The following is a 14,873-nucleotide window of genomic DNA, read 5'->3' as shown; positions in this document are numbered from 1 at the left end:
GTAGGTCCCATTTTCTGACCAATTGTGAGTCAAAATCAGACGGAATAAATCCAGGAGTTTGCACTGGAGCCAGAAATCAGATTACTAGAGCTAAGGCAGAGAGAAGGTGCAGATTGCAGAGAAGATAGAAACCCAAGAGGAATTTAATTAAGATGAGAAACTATCAGATCTCTCTTCTCTGCTTGTCTTAAAAAAATACATTGGTAAAGAATGGGAAGAAAAATCCAGGGAACACCCCCAGAAAAAAGGCAAGAGTTGAATTAGTCTGGAATTCATTTCAATCCCACAGAGATGTCTGTGTGCAGGGGCTGCCCTGAGACTTGTGGGGACAATGACTGGCAAAATGAGTCCTGCTTCTGTCAAAGAAATGGCAGACCCACAAGAGAAAGAGACCTGAACTCCAAACACAAATAACAACAGGCATAATCCAAAGAAATACTGCACAGGAAAAATAAACACACAAAAGATGGGAGTCAGGAGGCAGGACCCAGGCCTGAACCTAGGCTGACCCAGCTACCCGAAGCCCTCACTGTCCATGGTCCTGGAAACAGGACAGGGCCTAGGTGATGTTCAAGCCCCTGTGACCACACGTGCTGGTGGGATAAGGCTCTACTGAAGGGACAAGGACAGAGGAGCAGAGAAGATGAGCCAGCTGAGGCCCAGGATACACTGGGCATTGACTAGGCACTCTGCCCTTCCTGAGAATGTTCACGACAATTGGTTTAGATGGAAGAAGCAGAAAACCCAGATATCAGCCTGGACTGGGGAATCTGGGTTAATCTTCAGCTCCTTGGAAAGTTCTCAGATTAAAGTTAGAGCCCATAGTAGGAGGCCCCAGGTCTCTAAGAAAGAAAATACAGACTGCTGGTCCTGATCTGGGTAGAGGGTGAATGACTTAAAAATGCTGGAATGAGGCCTCCAAAGGCATTCTCAGGTAAAGAATAGGCCTTGAGAAAGACAGTCCTCGTTCCCAAGCCAGCTGCTAGGGTTAAAAGGAACCTCTGATCAGTCATTTCAGGGACCATCTCTCCCTCCATCCTGAGAGACTGTGTTCCTTAATAGTCCTTTAAAGAAAGCCAATGTCAAAAATTATATTGTATTTTTTTGTTGTTGAGTGGCTAAGTCATGTCTGACTCTTTTGAGATCCCAGGGATGGTAGCCTGCCAAGCTCCTCTGTCCATGCGATTTCCCTGGCAGGAATACTGAAGTGGGTTGCCATTTCTTTCTCCAGGGGATCTTCCAGGGATCAGTCTCCTGCTTGGCAGGTAGATTCTTTACCGCTGAGCCACCTGGGAAGCCCAACTATTTTGTTTATACAACATTGTCAAAAAGACAAAACCATAGTGATGGAGAACAGATCAGTGGTTGCTAGAGGTTGGGTGGAGGAGGATGTGAATACAGAAGGGCAGCTGAGAGAGTGTTTCCGGGGTGAAGGAACTGCTCCATATTGGATTGTGGTGATAGTTGCACTAATCTATTACATGTGTTAACATTTATGAAACTGTACATCAGAAAGAGCCAATTTTAATGTATGAGAAATTAACTCTGGTAAAGAATCCGCCTGCAATGCAGGCGACCCCCTTTCGATTCCAGGGTCGGGAAGATCCCCTAGAGAAGGGATATTCTCCACTCAAGTATTCTTGGGCTTCCCTTGTAACACAGCTAGTAAAGAATCCGCCTGCAATGTGGAAGACCTGGGATCGATTCCTGAGTTGGGAAGATCCCCTGGAGGAGAGAAAGGCTACCCATTCCAGTACTCTGGCCTGAAGAATTCCACTATAGGATCACAGAGAGTCGAACACGACTGAGAGACTCTCACTTTAATGTATGAGAAAAAAGAAAAACAAAAATAGAAAAAAGAAAGAAAGGAGGGCCCCTTGGGCCAGTCACTTTCTGGTACAGAAGATAAATGTCTAGACAGAGCGGAAGGGGGGCTGTATTCTGACGCTGATTTCACTTTTCCCTCTAGTTGGGAAGCTAGTGTCAGCCCAGAGGGAGGTCGGGGAGATCCGCTTCAGCGTCTCCTTCCAGTAGGTTTCTCCAGCTGTCTTGGGTACCAGTCCACGCAGGATGGCCCCTCCAAATAGCCCCTGTGGCGCTTCGCCTCACCGGCTGCGTCTCGCTCGCGCAGGCGGCACGAGCCACCCTGCCCTACGCAACCCCAGACGGCGCACTCTTTCGGGGCCAGGGAACGTCGCCGTCACAGGCAAAGCATTCTCTGTCCCCCACGGAGGAGGCGTCTGTCAAACCGCCTCCACCAATCCCTTGCAGGCTCTGAGGCCTTGGCCACGCCCCAGTGGCCCGCCAAGGCCACATAGCCCCCGCCCTCCTAGCCCCGCCCCGACTCCAGCCTCGCCCCCTGGGCGGTGTCTTGGCCGTGACTGAACTCCCTACTGAAAACGAAACCTAGGAGGAGACGCCCGGGGTCCGTCCCGCGGGGACGGGGATCTTGACCTGCAGCTTGGAGACAACCTCTGCCGGCTGTAGGAGCCGCGCGGGTGTTCAGGCATCTGATGAAGTACCAGGGCTGCCCGCGACCGGCCGAGGTCCAAGGGACCCCCGGAGTGGAGGAGAGAATGACGGGGTCTGGAGACGGGAAAGGGACAGCGGACCAGGGCGAGGCCGGAGCTTCAGGGGTGGGTGCGAGGAGGGGCCGGGGCACGAGGGAGGGGCGCGGTCCAGGTAGGCGGAGGGTCTGAGCGGGGATTTGGGGGAGGTCAAGAAGAGGCTTTCCCAGAGGGTCCTCAGCTCTGGCTCAGTGGTCCCTTAGCTTTTCCCCTCCAAGTTTCCTTTCTCTCCTGTGCCCGCACTCGCTTCCCAGGTCTGCTGACCATCCCCCCTCCACAGGGCAGCAACTGGAAAGGTTGGGGCGCCGTAATAGGGATCCTGGGGGGGGGTCTGGGGACAATCAGTCCTGGTTGGTGCGGAATTTTAGCCAGGACCCTCGGTGACCTTGGGCTTCCCGTGTGGCTCAGTCGGTAAAGAATCCGCCTTCAACGCAGGAGGCCCAGGTTTGATACCTGGGAGGGGAAGATTCATTCCCCTAGAGAAATACTCTTGTCTGGAGAATTCCATGGACAGAGGAGACTGGCGAGTCACAGTCCACAGGCTCCCAAAGAGTCAGACGCGACTGAGCGACTAACACTTTTGGTGACTCGAATTGACAGCCCCAGAAATATGACAGGGAGTTAAGACCTGGGGCAAAGTGGTGAATACTCTAGCAGGAGGATCTGACACAGGTTGTGAGAGGAACAAATGAAACTCCTGGGAGACGGGACACCGTAGCACTGAGCTTCCTCTATCGGAAGCTTCCTCTACCGCCCTGGAAGCCTGAGACCTGACACCCACACCAGGGGGGCCTGGGGCTTTGCCCTGAGCCCTCTCCTCCTGTCTGAAACATTCTTTGTCACACTGTCACCCTGAGTCCTGCCCCAGGAACTGACTCATCATTCTCAAAACTTTTTGGTTCAGTATTATCTATATAGTCTTGGAATTAGTGAGAAAGTGTTAGTCACTCAGTCGTGTCCGACTCTTTGTAGCCCCGTAGACTGTAGCCTGCCTTCCAGGATCTTCTGTCCATGGGATTTTCCAGGCAAGAATACTAGAGTGGGTTTCCGTTTCCTTCTCCAAGAATTAGTGAGAACCCTAAGGATTTTTTTTTTTTTAATTTTTCATTGAAATATACTTGATTTTCAGGTGTACAGTAGAGGGATTCCAATATACATACACATATCTTTATCCTTTTTTAGATTCTTTTCTCATATAGGTTATCACAGAATATTGAGTAGAGTTTCCTGTACTACACAGTAGGTCCTAGTTGGTTATCTTTCCAAGCGCCTGATTTACCCCTCCTCCCTGTTTCCCCTTTGGTAACCATGACTTTCTTTTTGATATCTGTAAGTCTGTTTCTGTTTTGTAAATAAGTTCCTTTGTAACATTTTAAAAAATTAGATTCCACCTTTGAGTGATATCACATAATATTTGTCTTTATCTCTCTGACTTACTTCACTTGGTATGATCATCTCGAGGTCCATCCATGTTAAAGCAGGTGGCATTATTTCATTCTTTTTATGGCTGAATAATTTTCATTGTATATACATACCACACCATTTTTTTTTTCTTCTTTTTTTGGTCATCAGTAGCAGCTTGTTCAAACCTGTGATCCCTAAAGTGGAAGTTCAGAGCCCTAACCACTGGACAACCAGGGAATTTCCAGTACATCTTTATCCATCCCACCATTCCTAGACATTCAGGTTGTTTCCATGTCCTGGCTATTGTAAATAGAGATGCAATGAACTACGTGGGGTGCTACATGGGGTGCATATACCTTTTCTATTATGGTTTTCTCCATAAATCCAGGAGTGGGATTGCTGGATGATATGGTAGTACCCTAAGGATAATTTTGTTTATGTAGGTTTTATCAAGCAATATTTACCATACTAGGAATAAAACAGTTTTTTTTAAATTTTGTCAATTTATTTAGAATGGTATTAATAACCCATTACATTTTTTTGATAGATCTATTCTTTATTGTAATATTTGTAATAAAACATAATTGCAGAGACTTCCCTGGAGGTCCAGTGGTTAAGATTCCCAGCTTCCATTACAGAGGACATGGGTTGGATCCTTGGTTGGGGAGCTAAGATCCCGCAAGCTGCAAGGCAAAGCCACAGAATAAAATAAAGGTGTAGTTAAAAAAAGAAGAAAAAAAAAGTGGGACTTCCCTGTTGGTCCAGTGGTTAAGAATCTGCCTGCCAATTCAGGGAATATGGGTTTGATCTCTAGTCCAGGAACTAAAATTCCACATGCCATGGGGCAGCTAGGCATGTGTGTTGCAACTACTGAAGCCTGGGTACCCAAGAGCCCGTGCTTTATAACAAGAGAACCCACCAGAACAAGACGCCTGTGTACCACAACTAAAGAGTAGCCCTCGTTTGCCACACCCAGAGAAACTCTGGGGGCAGCAATGAAGAGCCTAGGAGCTGCAAAGAAGATCCAGCATAGCCAAAAATAATAATAATAGCAATTGCATTTAACTTAATTGCCTTTTGTGATATAACTGATGGTGTAATTGTAATGATTTGGGTGAGCTATTGTTTATGCTTCTCCCTTATGAATGCCAGGCAAAAAGAATAGAGAGTATTTACAATAAATATATTCTGAAGGAAAAGCAAAGGTATGGCAATTAGGCTTCTGGTGTCAGCTGTCTACTTTGATATTTGCTGTCCTGTTGATCCAAAAACTGGTATTTTGCAAATACTTTTCTACTTTAAACATGTCCCAGGTAGTACAGTGGGAACCAGTTATAAAACTGTCAGTAAATATTCATCTCTAGTACTTTGACACTGATTTCTCTCTTTTTTGCAATAACTCCCTATTTCCTTAAGATTTTCATCTCCTCTCCATAGCTAGTTGCCTTCTGACTATGCCTGTGGGTAGTAGACACTATCGGAGAAGGCAATGGCACCCCACTCCAGCACTCTTGCCTGGAGAATCCCATGGACGGAGGAGCCTGGTAGGCTGCAGTTCATGGGGTCGCTAAGGGTCGGACACGAATGAGCGACTTCACTTTCACTTTTCACTTTCATGCATTGGAGAAGGAAATGGCAACCCACTCCAGTATTCTTGCCTGGAGAATCCCAAGGACAAAGAAGCCTAGTGGACTGCCGTCTATGGGGTCACACAGAGTCGGACACGACTGAAGCGACTTAGCAGCAGCAGTAGTAGACACTATTCCAGATTTTTGTAAAATAATTTTTTTTTGTAGCTGAACAGTTGTCAATTCTTTGAACTTATTCAGTGATTGATTCATAGATTCAGGAGAGCTCATGGAACTGTACTTACTTTTACTCTATTTACCATTCCCTCCTTTCAAATAGGAGTTCTAACTGGAAGAGTGCAGTTAAATGCGACTCAGATTGTAGCTTCTCTCACTGTGCCCGTGGCAGAGATTTCTCATTGACCCTGGGTCACGGATCTTGAGTCAAATCACAAATTAATACTGTTCTCATGATAGTGCACCAGGAATCCACAATCAGTCGTTAAAAATCATTTTGCCATTTTTGCTTTGAAATAAAAGAATGATAAACATTTTTTGTGTTTCTGCTGCTGCTGCTAAGTCACTTCAGTCATGTCCGACTCTGTGCGACCCCAGAGACGGCAGCCCACAAGGCTACCCGGTCTCTGGGATTCTCCAGGCAAGAACACTGGAGTGGGTTGCCATTTCCTTCTCCAATGTATGAAAGTGAAAAGTGCAGTTGCTCAATTGTGTCCGACTTTTAGCAACTCCATGGACTGCAGCCCACCAGGCTCCTCCGTCCATGGGATTTTCCAGGCAAGAGTACTGGATTGGGGTGCCATTGCCTTCTCCAAGGCACTTATTCATAGCTGAAACCAAAGACTTGAGATGGGACAGAGAAACGGTACAACGGAGGTGGAGTGGGCAGGAAACAAGACCACTAAAAACACAGGAAAAGGAAACCAGGGTGGAATTCCAGTGCTGGGAGCTAGAGACTCATTCAGAATCCAGATCTGCCAACCATGAGTGATGCAAATAATTCTGCTTTTTGCAATTAGTATGTATTTTATAATTAAAACTTTTAATCCCAAAATGTTTCCTGTTTCACAGTTTTGAAGATCAGATGAGAACATTGGTCAAAGTACATGGCACAAAGCTTTTTAACTGGGAAGCTCAACTAGTTCACTAGTTTTTAAAAATGGAGTATCCCCTTAATCAATTTTTAAACACAATTTTGTTCATTTAATTTACATTAACATACATTTTGTTAAGAGTTTTGTTCATGATGATAATGCTCGATGACAGAGAGTGAAGCAAAAAGGTAAACAAAAAAGTAAAACCCTTCAAGTCAGCCAGACCTAAAATCACATTAGGACTGGAGCCCTTGACAGCCTGCCACCCGAAATAAGTTATTTTACCATCATAGACAAATTTTCATAGGGTGGGAAAGAATAAATGTTAGCAATATAAAGGCCTCAAATACTGATGTTCACTTCACTCTTCGTGATCCCTAAATAAACGCGTTTCCCAGCTGTACTGGATGCCTGGGTCTGGCTGCTCAGCATACAAACTTCAGCCCCTTCCCAGTACCTCTGCAACGGTGAGAGAGAGAGGGGAGCTGCCATTCCCCTGCCCTCTGGCGGCAGAAGCACGGCCTACAGCCTCAGTGCAGCTGGGACGGGCTCCGCTCCCCGGGAAGGTCTGCACTGCTGCCGACAAGGGCCGGGCCGGGGGCAGAATCCTGGCCCCCTGGTCCCACAGCAACTTCTCATCCGTTCTGTGACCTACACACTCCCCCGATAAATTAATTTTCTCCTTAAGTAGTTCCTGTTGTGTGTAAACAAGAACCCTAAACTAAGGACACTTCCTTGCTGCTGCTATCAGTGCCATGAAATTATTTCAGTATCTTTTTCTCCATGGCTGAATATACAAAGATAATGGGAGCAAAGTATTCTTCCGCTGTAAAGATGGGTGGAATAGATCAAAATCCACTTGTTGAATTTTCTGTAAATAGTGCTCCAGAGCAACAGTCTAAAGAAAAGCAGGAAATGCTTTCACAGGAACACTTCTGTGGAAGGACCTAGCGTACTTTAAGTGCAAGTGTGCCTGGCTGGCAACGTCATATACCACATCTCTCACATTTCTATCTTGACTCTTCTGTAGAAAATCCTCTTGTGTGTTTCTACTGTACATTAAATAATCTTATTGGAGTTTTGTGTGTATTATCTCTCATTCTCACAATAACTGTACAAGATAGACTGTAATATTCCATCCTTCAATTATGGAAATTGAAGCTCTATGGTTTAAGTAACTGAACTCTAAAATGACTCTTTAAGTGACTAAGTCATTTCTGACTCTTTGCAGGTCCATGGACTGCAGTACTCCAGGCTTCCCTGACCTTCACTGTCTCCCAGAGTTTGCTCACATTCATGCGTCAATGATGCCAAATGAAAATGAAAATGAAAATGACTCTTCCTGACCCTAAAATCCCTCTTGTTCCAATAAGCAAACCAGTTTGTTTTAAAGGGCCAGGTCTGGGGCAGCTGTGGGCTCAGGGGTTCTTAAGCAGCATGTCTGCTGATGGGCAGGGCTATATTTCCACCTGGCTAGTTGCTTGGCTGGAGGCATCCTAGTACTGGTGCCAGCAGGCTGGTGAGGGTTGTGGGTGGATCCCAATGCTAATAAGCTAGGGAGAGGATTCCAAAATGGCACTTGCCAGCGCCAGTATCCACGTGGTAGAAAAAGCACCCCCAAAATGACTGTTGCTAGTGTCTGAGTCCCCAGGATGAGTTCCAGTTGCTTCCTGCCTCTCTGGGAGGCTTCCTGAGATCAGCAGGTGATCTGTGTGTGTAAGCGTGTGTGTGCTCAGTCCCGTCCAACTCTTAGCAACCCCACGGACTGTAGCCCCCCGGGCTCCTCTGAGCATGGGATTTTCCAGACAAGAATACCGGAATGGGTTGACATTGCCTCCTTTAGGGGATCTTCCTGACCCAGGGATCAAAACTGTGTCTCTTGCTTCTCCTGCATTGGCAGGAGAAGTGGTGGATTCTCTACCACTGCGCCACCTGGGAAGCCCTATGGTCATCTGACCCAGGTTCATTTCAAATACCTGCTTCTGTACTAGGTCCCGGAGCTGTGAGATTTGATGTGTGCTCTTTAGGAGTAGATTGTCTATTTCCCACAGCCCTATGGATTGCCCTAAATGAGCCCTGCTGGCCTTAAAAGCCAAACACTTGAGGTCTCTTCTTCCAGGTGCAAGATCCCCAGGCTGGGGAGCCCAATGAGGCACTTGGGCTCCTTGCCACTTGGGAAGAATCTCTAAAGTTGTAATTATCCTCCCATTTGTGGGTCACCCTGGTGGCTCATATGGTAAAGAAATTGCCTGCAATGCAGGAGACCTGGGTTTGGTGGGGAATATCCCTGGAGAAGGGGATGGCAACCTATTCCAGGATTCTTGCTTGGAGAATTCCATAGACAGAGGAGCCAGGCGGGTTACAGTCCATGGGGTTGCAAAGAGTCGGACATGACTGTATCATGACTCTACCCCACCTACCTGTCTTGTTGAGGTTCCTTCTTTATATTTTTAGTTGTAGAAGATCCTTTATGCCCTTTCTGCCCATTTTCTGGTTTTTCATATCAATAGTTTCTCGGTAAATAGCTGTCATTTTGGTGTGCCTGTGGGAGGAGATGAGCTCAAGTCCTCTGACTCCACCACCTTGGCCACTCCTCAACAGTTATCCTTCTTGATGAATTAATTTGCAACAGGAGTCGGGCATTTCTGTGTTCTCCTTGTGGGCCGAGCAATGGGGTGATGGCCAGTTTGAAACTTTCTTTCTTTGCTACCATCCCCCTGAGTTCATGAACACAGGCTTTACTGGCCACCCGATCCAGGCAATCAAGGGGCATCTTCCAGGGAATTACACCCCCCCCCACCACCACCACACACACACAACTGCGCACCAGATACATGTACCAGCTGCTGGGACTCAGCAGAGGAGGAAGACTGTGACATAGGACTTGCCCTTTGAGGTCTCTGCATGGATTTACAGTCAGCCCTTAGATGTGTGTTTCATTAGAAGCCTGGCCCTCAGGCCACAGCTGTGCAGAAAGGCTAACAGGCCTCGGGGCTCCTCCCCCAGTCTGCTGCCTCCGGGCTGAGTCCTGTGGGTGTTAGCTGTTGAAGAGCTCTTTCCCTATTGGTTACAGTCTTGTGGTATCCATGAGCGTATGCCCCGCTCACCACCAGAACCAGGCCATCTAGAAGTGTCCGCTGGGCTGCAGCCACTAAAGTGGAACTCCAGATGACAGTGCAAGCTCCTCTCTGGGAGATATCAGCAGTATGGAGTGAGACTCAAAAATTGGAAAAAAAAAAAAAAAGTCTCTCAGTCGTATCCAACTCTTTGTAACCCCCAAGGACTGTAACCTACCAGGCTCCTCTGTCCATGGAATTCTCCAGCCAAGAATACTGGAGTAACCATTCCCTTCTCCAGGTTTTCTTCCTGACCCAGGGATCAAACCCAGGTGTCCTGCATTGCAGGCAGATTCTTTATTGTCTGAACCACCAAGAAAGCCCAGGAGTGAGACCCAGGGAAAGCACCAAGATAGCACCCAGCAGCCCCAGTCCCTGAAGACTTCGGCAGCCTCTAAATGTGTGCCAAACCAGAAGCCTGCCCCTCAGGCCAAAGCTCCAGGATGAGCAAATAGGCCTCTTTCATAGAAAGGCTGACACTGTGTTTCAATAAGTGGCCTGTGCTACTACCCACGGGTGGTAGATGGCTAAGAACTGCCCCTTTGTAATAGCCCCAGGGGACTCACAATCTGAAGCTGAGAGGGTAACGGGCAGGAAGGCTAGAGGTCTCCAAACAGAGGAAATAGCCTGCAAGTGTCAGACATTTTTCTCTCTCTTAAGCGGCAGGAGGAAACAAACTAGATATTTTTTTCTTCTCTATACAAATTTAAAAGGTTTCTCTTAAAACACTGTGTTGCCATAATGACACCTGGTTTCACCTGAAGTTACCTATTCTCAAACCTAGAGATAACCAGTGCATTTTTCTTATGGAAATGTTTGTCTTAAGCTATGCTAATGTGCTATGCATTTACCCCAGACTCTGTCTTCAAGTCGGTTCCACCTAAGGGCTCAGAACCTACTTGAAAACAAGTATGATATACTCAGATATTGTTTCCCTTAATCTATGTAAACAAAACTATTTGTATGGTAATCTGTCCTTCTACAAGATTCAAGTTAACCATTTTGTGGCCCAGGATGAATCGTCTGGTGCCAGGATTATCCCAAAATGCATCTTATGGGTGAGGGCCCTGGTGCCATTCTGAGTTTTAACACATTCCTTTCTTTCATTAACAGACTGTTAGTGACTATATAACATTCAGCTGAAGACGAGCAGGGGGGTACTCTTTCTGTCTCCTTCTGATACCTATGTCAGAAGCTTTCTCTATCTCCTTTATACTTTAATAAAACTTTATTACACAAAAGCTCTAAGTGATCAAGCCTCGTCTCTGGCCCTGGATTGCATTCTTCTCCTCCGGAGGCCAAGAATCCTGGCATCTTTTTTTCAGCAACAACCTTTCAAAGCTTTGCTGGCCACCAGAGCCAAGTAATCAAAGATCACACGCTGAGCCCCAGCCATAAAACCCCAGGCACAACGCAAGGGTACAAATTCCTTTCTAGATGGTACCTGGTGGCTCAGGTAAAGAATCTGCCTACCAAGCAGAACATACAGGTTCAATCCCTGGGTGAGGGAGATCCCCCAAAGAAGGAAATGGCAATCTGCTCCAGTATTCTTGTCTGGAAAAATCCCATTGACAGAAGAGCCTGGTGAGCTACAGTCGTGGGGTCAGAAAAGAATCAGACATAACTTATGACTAAACAATAACTAGTAAGCTACTACAGAGCAGAGCAGAAAGAGAGAGCTAAAATGGCATGCACCAAGCTCTGTCTTTGGAGACTATTTCAGTAGGCCCGTAGATGTATGTTAAAGTAGATGCCTGTCCCTCAGGCTAATGGTGTAAGCTGAGCAAACAAGCATCTTTCACAGAAAGTCTGGGCACCTTTCATTTGGCTCTGTGCTGGGTCCTGGGATGGATGAATCTGCATGGGCAAGTCCTTTAAGAACAGATTCTCAGTTCTCTAGTCCTTGTAGGTCTCAGGGCTTTCAAAGCTATATATTTTAGGGGCTTGTCTCTCAGGTGTAACTCTTAAAAATTGCAGTGCCAATTGTGGATTTCAAGCCCTTCACTTCTCAGGGAGAAACCTGGGTTTGTGAGAGTTCACTCCTGATTGTTGGTGACTGTGCCAGGGGTGGGGTTTATGTGTGGGCAGGACTGTGTCTTAGCCTCTCCTGACTGCTTCGAAGTGGGTATTTCCCAGTTTGCCTAATGCACAGAAGTCACTCAGCTACTTTCAGTTTCTGGTTTTATTTTACAGTGTCAATTATTCCATATATTCCATATATGCAAGAGGGCATCAGAGGGCAAACACATTGAAACCATACTCACAGAAAACTAGTCAATCTAATCACACTAGGACCACAGCCTTGTCTAACTCAGTGGTGGAGAGATCTGACAGAATGTGGTCCACTGGAGACGGGAATGGCAAACCACTTCAGTATTCTTGCCTTGAGAACCCCATGAACAGTATGAAAAGGCAAAATGATGGGATACTGAAAGAGAAACTCCCCAGGTCAGTAGGTGCCCAATATGCTACTGGAGATCAGTGGAGAAATAACTCCAGAAAGAATGAAGGGATGGAGCCAAAGCAAAAACAATACCCAGCTGTGGATGTGACTGGTGATAGAAGCAAGGTCCGATGCTGTAAAGAGCAATATTGCATAGGAACCTGGAATGTCAGGTCCATGAATCAAGGCAAATTAGAAGTGGTCAAACAAGAGATGGCAAGAGTGAATGTCGACATTCAAGGAATCAGCGAACTGAAATGGACTGGAATGGGTGAATTTAATTCAGATGACCATTATATCTACTACTGTGGGCAGGAATCCCTCAGAAGAAATGGAGTAGCCATCATGGTCAACAAAAGAGTTCAAATGCAGTACTTGGATGCAATCTCAAAAACAACAGAATGATCTCTGTTCGTTTCCAAGGCAAACCATTCAATATCACAGTAATCCAAGTCTATGCTCCAACCAATGCTGAACAAGCTGAAGTTGAACGGTTCTATGAAGACCTACAAGACCTTTTAGAACTAACACCCAAAAAAGATGTCCTTTTCATTATAGGTGACTGGAATGCAAAAGTAGGAAACCAAGATAAACCTGGAGTAACAGGCAAATTTGGCCTTGGAATATGGAATGAAGCAGGGCAAAGACTAATAGAGTTTTGCCAAGAAAATGCACTGATCATAACAAACACCCTCTTCCAACAACACAAGAGAAGACTCTACACATGGACATCACCACTTGGTCAACACCAAAATCAGATTGATTATATTCTTTGCAGCCAAAGATGGAGAAGCTCTATACAGTCAGCAAAAACAAGACCAGGAGCTGACTCTGGCTCAGACCATGAACTCCTTATTGCCAAATTCAGACTTAAATTGAAGAAAGTAGGGAAAACCACTAGACCATTCAGGTATGACCTAAATCAAATCCCTGATGATTATACAGTGGAAGTGAGAAATAGATTTAAGGGCCTAGATCTGATAGATAGAGTGCCTGATGAACTATGGACTGAGGTTCGTGACATTGTACAGAGACAGGGATCAAGACCATCCTCATGGAAAAGAAGTGCAAAAAAGGAAAATGGCTGTCTGGGGAGGCCTTACAAATAGCTGTGAAAAGAAGAGAAGTGAAAAGCAAAGGAGAAAAGGAAAGATATAAACATCTGAATGCAGAGTTCCAAAGAGTAGCAAGAAGAGATAAGAAAGCCTTCCTCAGCGATCAATGCAAAGAAATAGAGGAAAACAACAGAATGGGAAAGACTAGAGATCTCTTCAAGAAAATCAGAGATACCAAAGGAACATTTCATGCAAAGATGGGCTCGATAAAGGACAGAAATGGTATGGACCTAACAGAAGCAGAAGATATTAAGAAGAGATGGCAAGAATATACAGAACTGTACAAAAAAGATCTTCACGACCCAGATAATCACAATGGTGTGATCACTGACCTAGAGCCAGACATCCTGGAATGTGAAGTCAAGTGGGCCTTAGAAAGCACCACTACGAACAAAGCTAGTGGAGATGATGGAATTCCAGTTGAGCTATTTCAAATCCTGAAAGATGATGCTGTGAAAGTGCTGCACTCAATATGCCAGCAAATTTGGAAAACTCAGCAGTGGCCACAGGACTGGAAAAGGTCAGTTTTCATTCCAATCCCAAAGAAAGGCAATGCCAAAGAATGCTCAAACTACCGCACAATTGCACTCATCTCACACGCTAGTAAAGTAATGCTCAAAATTCTCCAAGCCAGGCTTCAGCAATATGTGAACCGTGAACTTCCTGATGTTCAAGCTGGTTTTAGAAAAGGCAGAGGAACCAGAGATCAAATTGCCAACATCCGCTGGATCATGGAAAAAGCAATAGAGAGTTCCAGAAAAACATCTATTTCTGCTTTATTGACTATGCCAAAGCCTTTGACTGTGTGGATCACAATAAACTGTGGAAAATTCCTAAAGAGATGGGAATACCAGACCACCTGATCTGCCTCTTGAGAAATTTGTATGCAGGTCAGGAAGCAACAGTTAGAACTGGATATTGGAACAACAGACTGGTTCCAAATAGGAAAAGGAGAACGTCAAGGCTGTATATTGTCACCCTGCTTATTTAACTTATATGCAGAGTACATCATGAGAAATGCTGGGCTGGAAGAAGCACAAGCTGGAATCAAGATTGCCAGGAGAAATATCAATAACCTCAGATATGCAGATGACACCACCCTTATGGCAGAAAGTGAAGAGGAACTAAAAAGCCTCTTGATCAAAGTGAAAGTGGAGAGTGAAAAAGTTGGCTTAAAGCTCAACATTCAGAAAACGAAGATCATGGCATCCGGTCCCATCACTTCATGGGAAATAGATGGGGAAACAGTGGAAATAGTGTCAGACTTTATTTTTTTGGGCTCCAAAATCACTGCAGATGGTGACTGCAGCCATGAAATTAAAAGACGCTTACTCCTTGGAAGGAAAGTTATGACCAACCTAGATAGCATATTCAAAAGCAGAGACATTACTTTGCCAACAAAGGTCTGTCTGGTCAAGGCTATGGTTTTTCCTGTGGTTATGTATGGATGTGAGAGTTGGACTGTGAAGAAGGCTGAGCGCCGAAGAATTGATGCTTTTGAACTGTGGTGTTGGAGAAGACTCTTGAGAGTCCCTTGGACTGCAAGGA

At 45.7% G+C, this 14,873-nt stretch overlaps 1 long non-coding RNA gene across 1 annotated transcript; it reads left to right on the top strand.

The window, feature by feature from the left end:
* The first annotated feature begins 2,238 nt into the window (after positions 1-2,238).
* On the top strand, positions 2,239-8,005 carry LOC147357359 (uncharacterized). The gene is made up of 2 exons (XR_015141795.1): positions 2,239-2,636; positions 7,883-8,005. It is a non-coding gene; the product is annotated as an uncharacterized LOC147357359 (long non-coding RNA).
* Positions 8,006-14,873: the final 6,868 nt, after the last annotated feature.

The sequence above is a fragment of the Bos grunniens genome, chromosome 15 (assembly GCF_055505025.1).
Source record: "Bos grunniens cultivar Pamir isolate PY7600 chromosome 15, Bosgru_T2T1.0, whole genome shotgun sequence".
Classification (NCBI taxonomy): Eukaryota; Metazoa; Chordata; class Mammalia; order Artiodactyla; family Bovidae; genus Bos; species Bos grunniens.
Note: the sequence above shows the minus strand (reverse complement) of the source record. Positions and strands in the feature narration are given on the sequence as shown.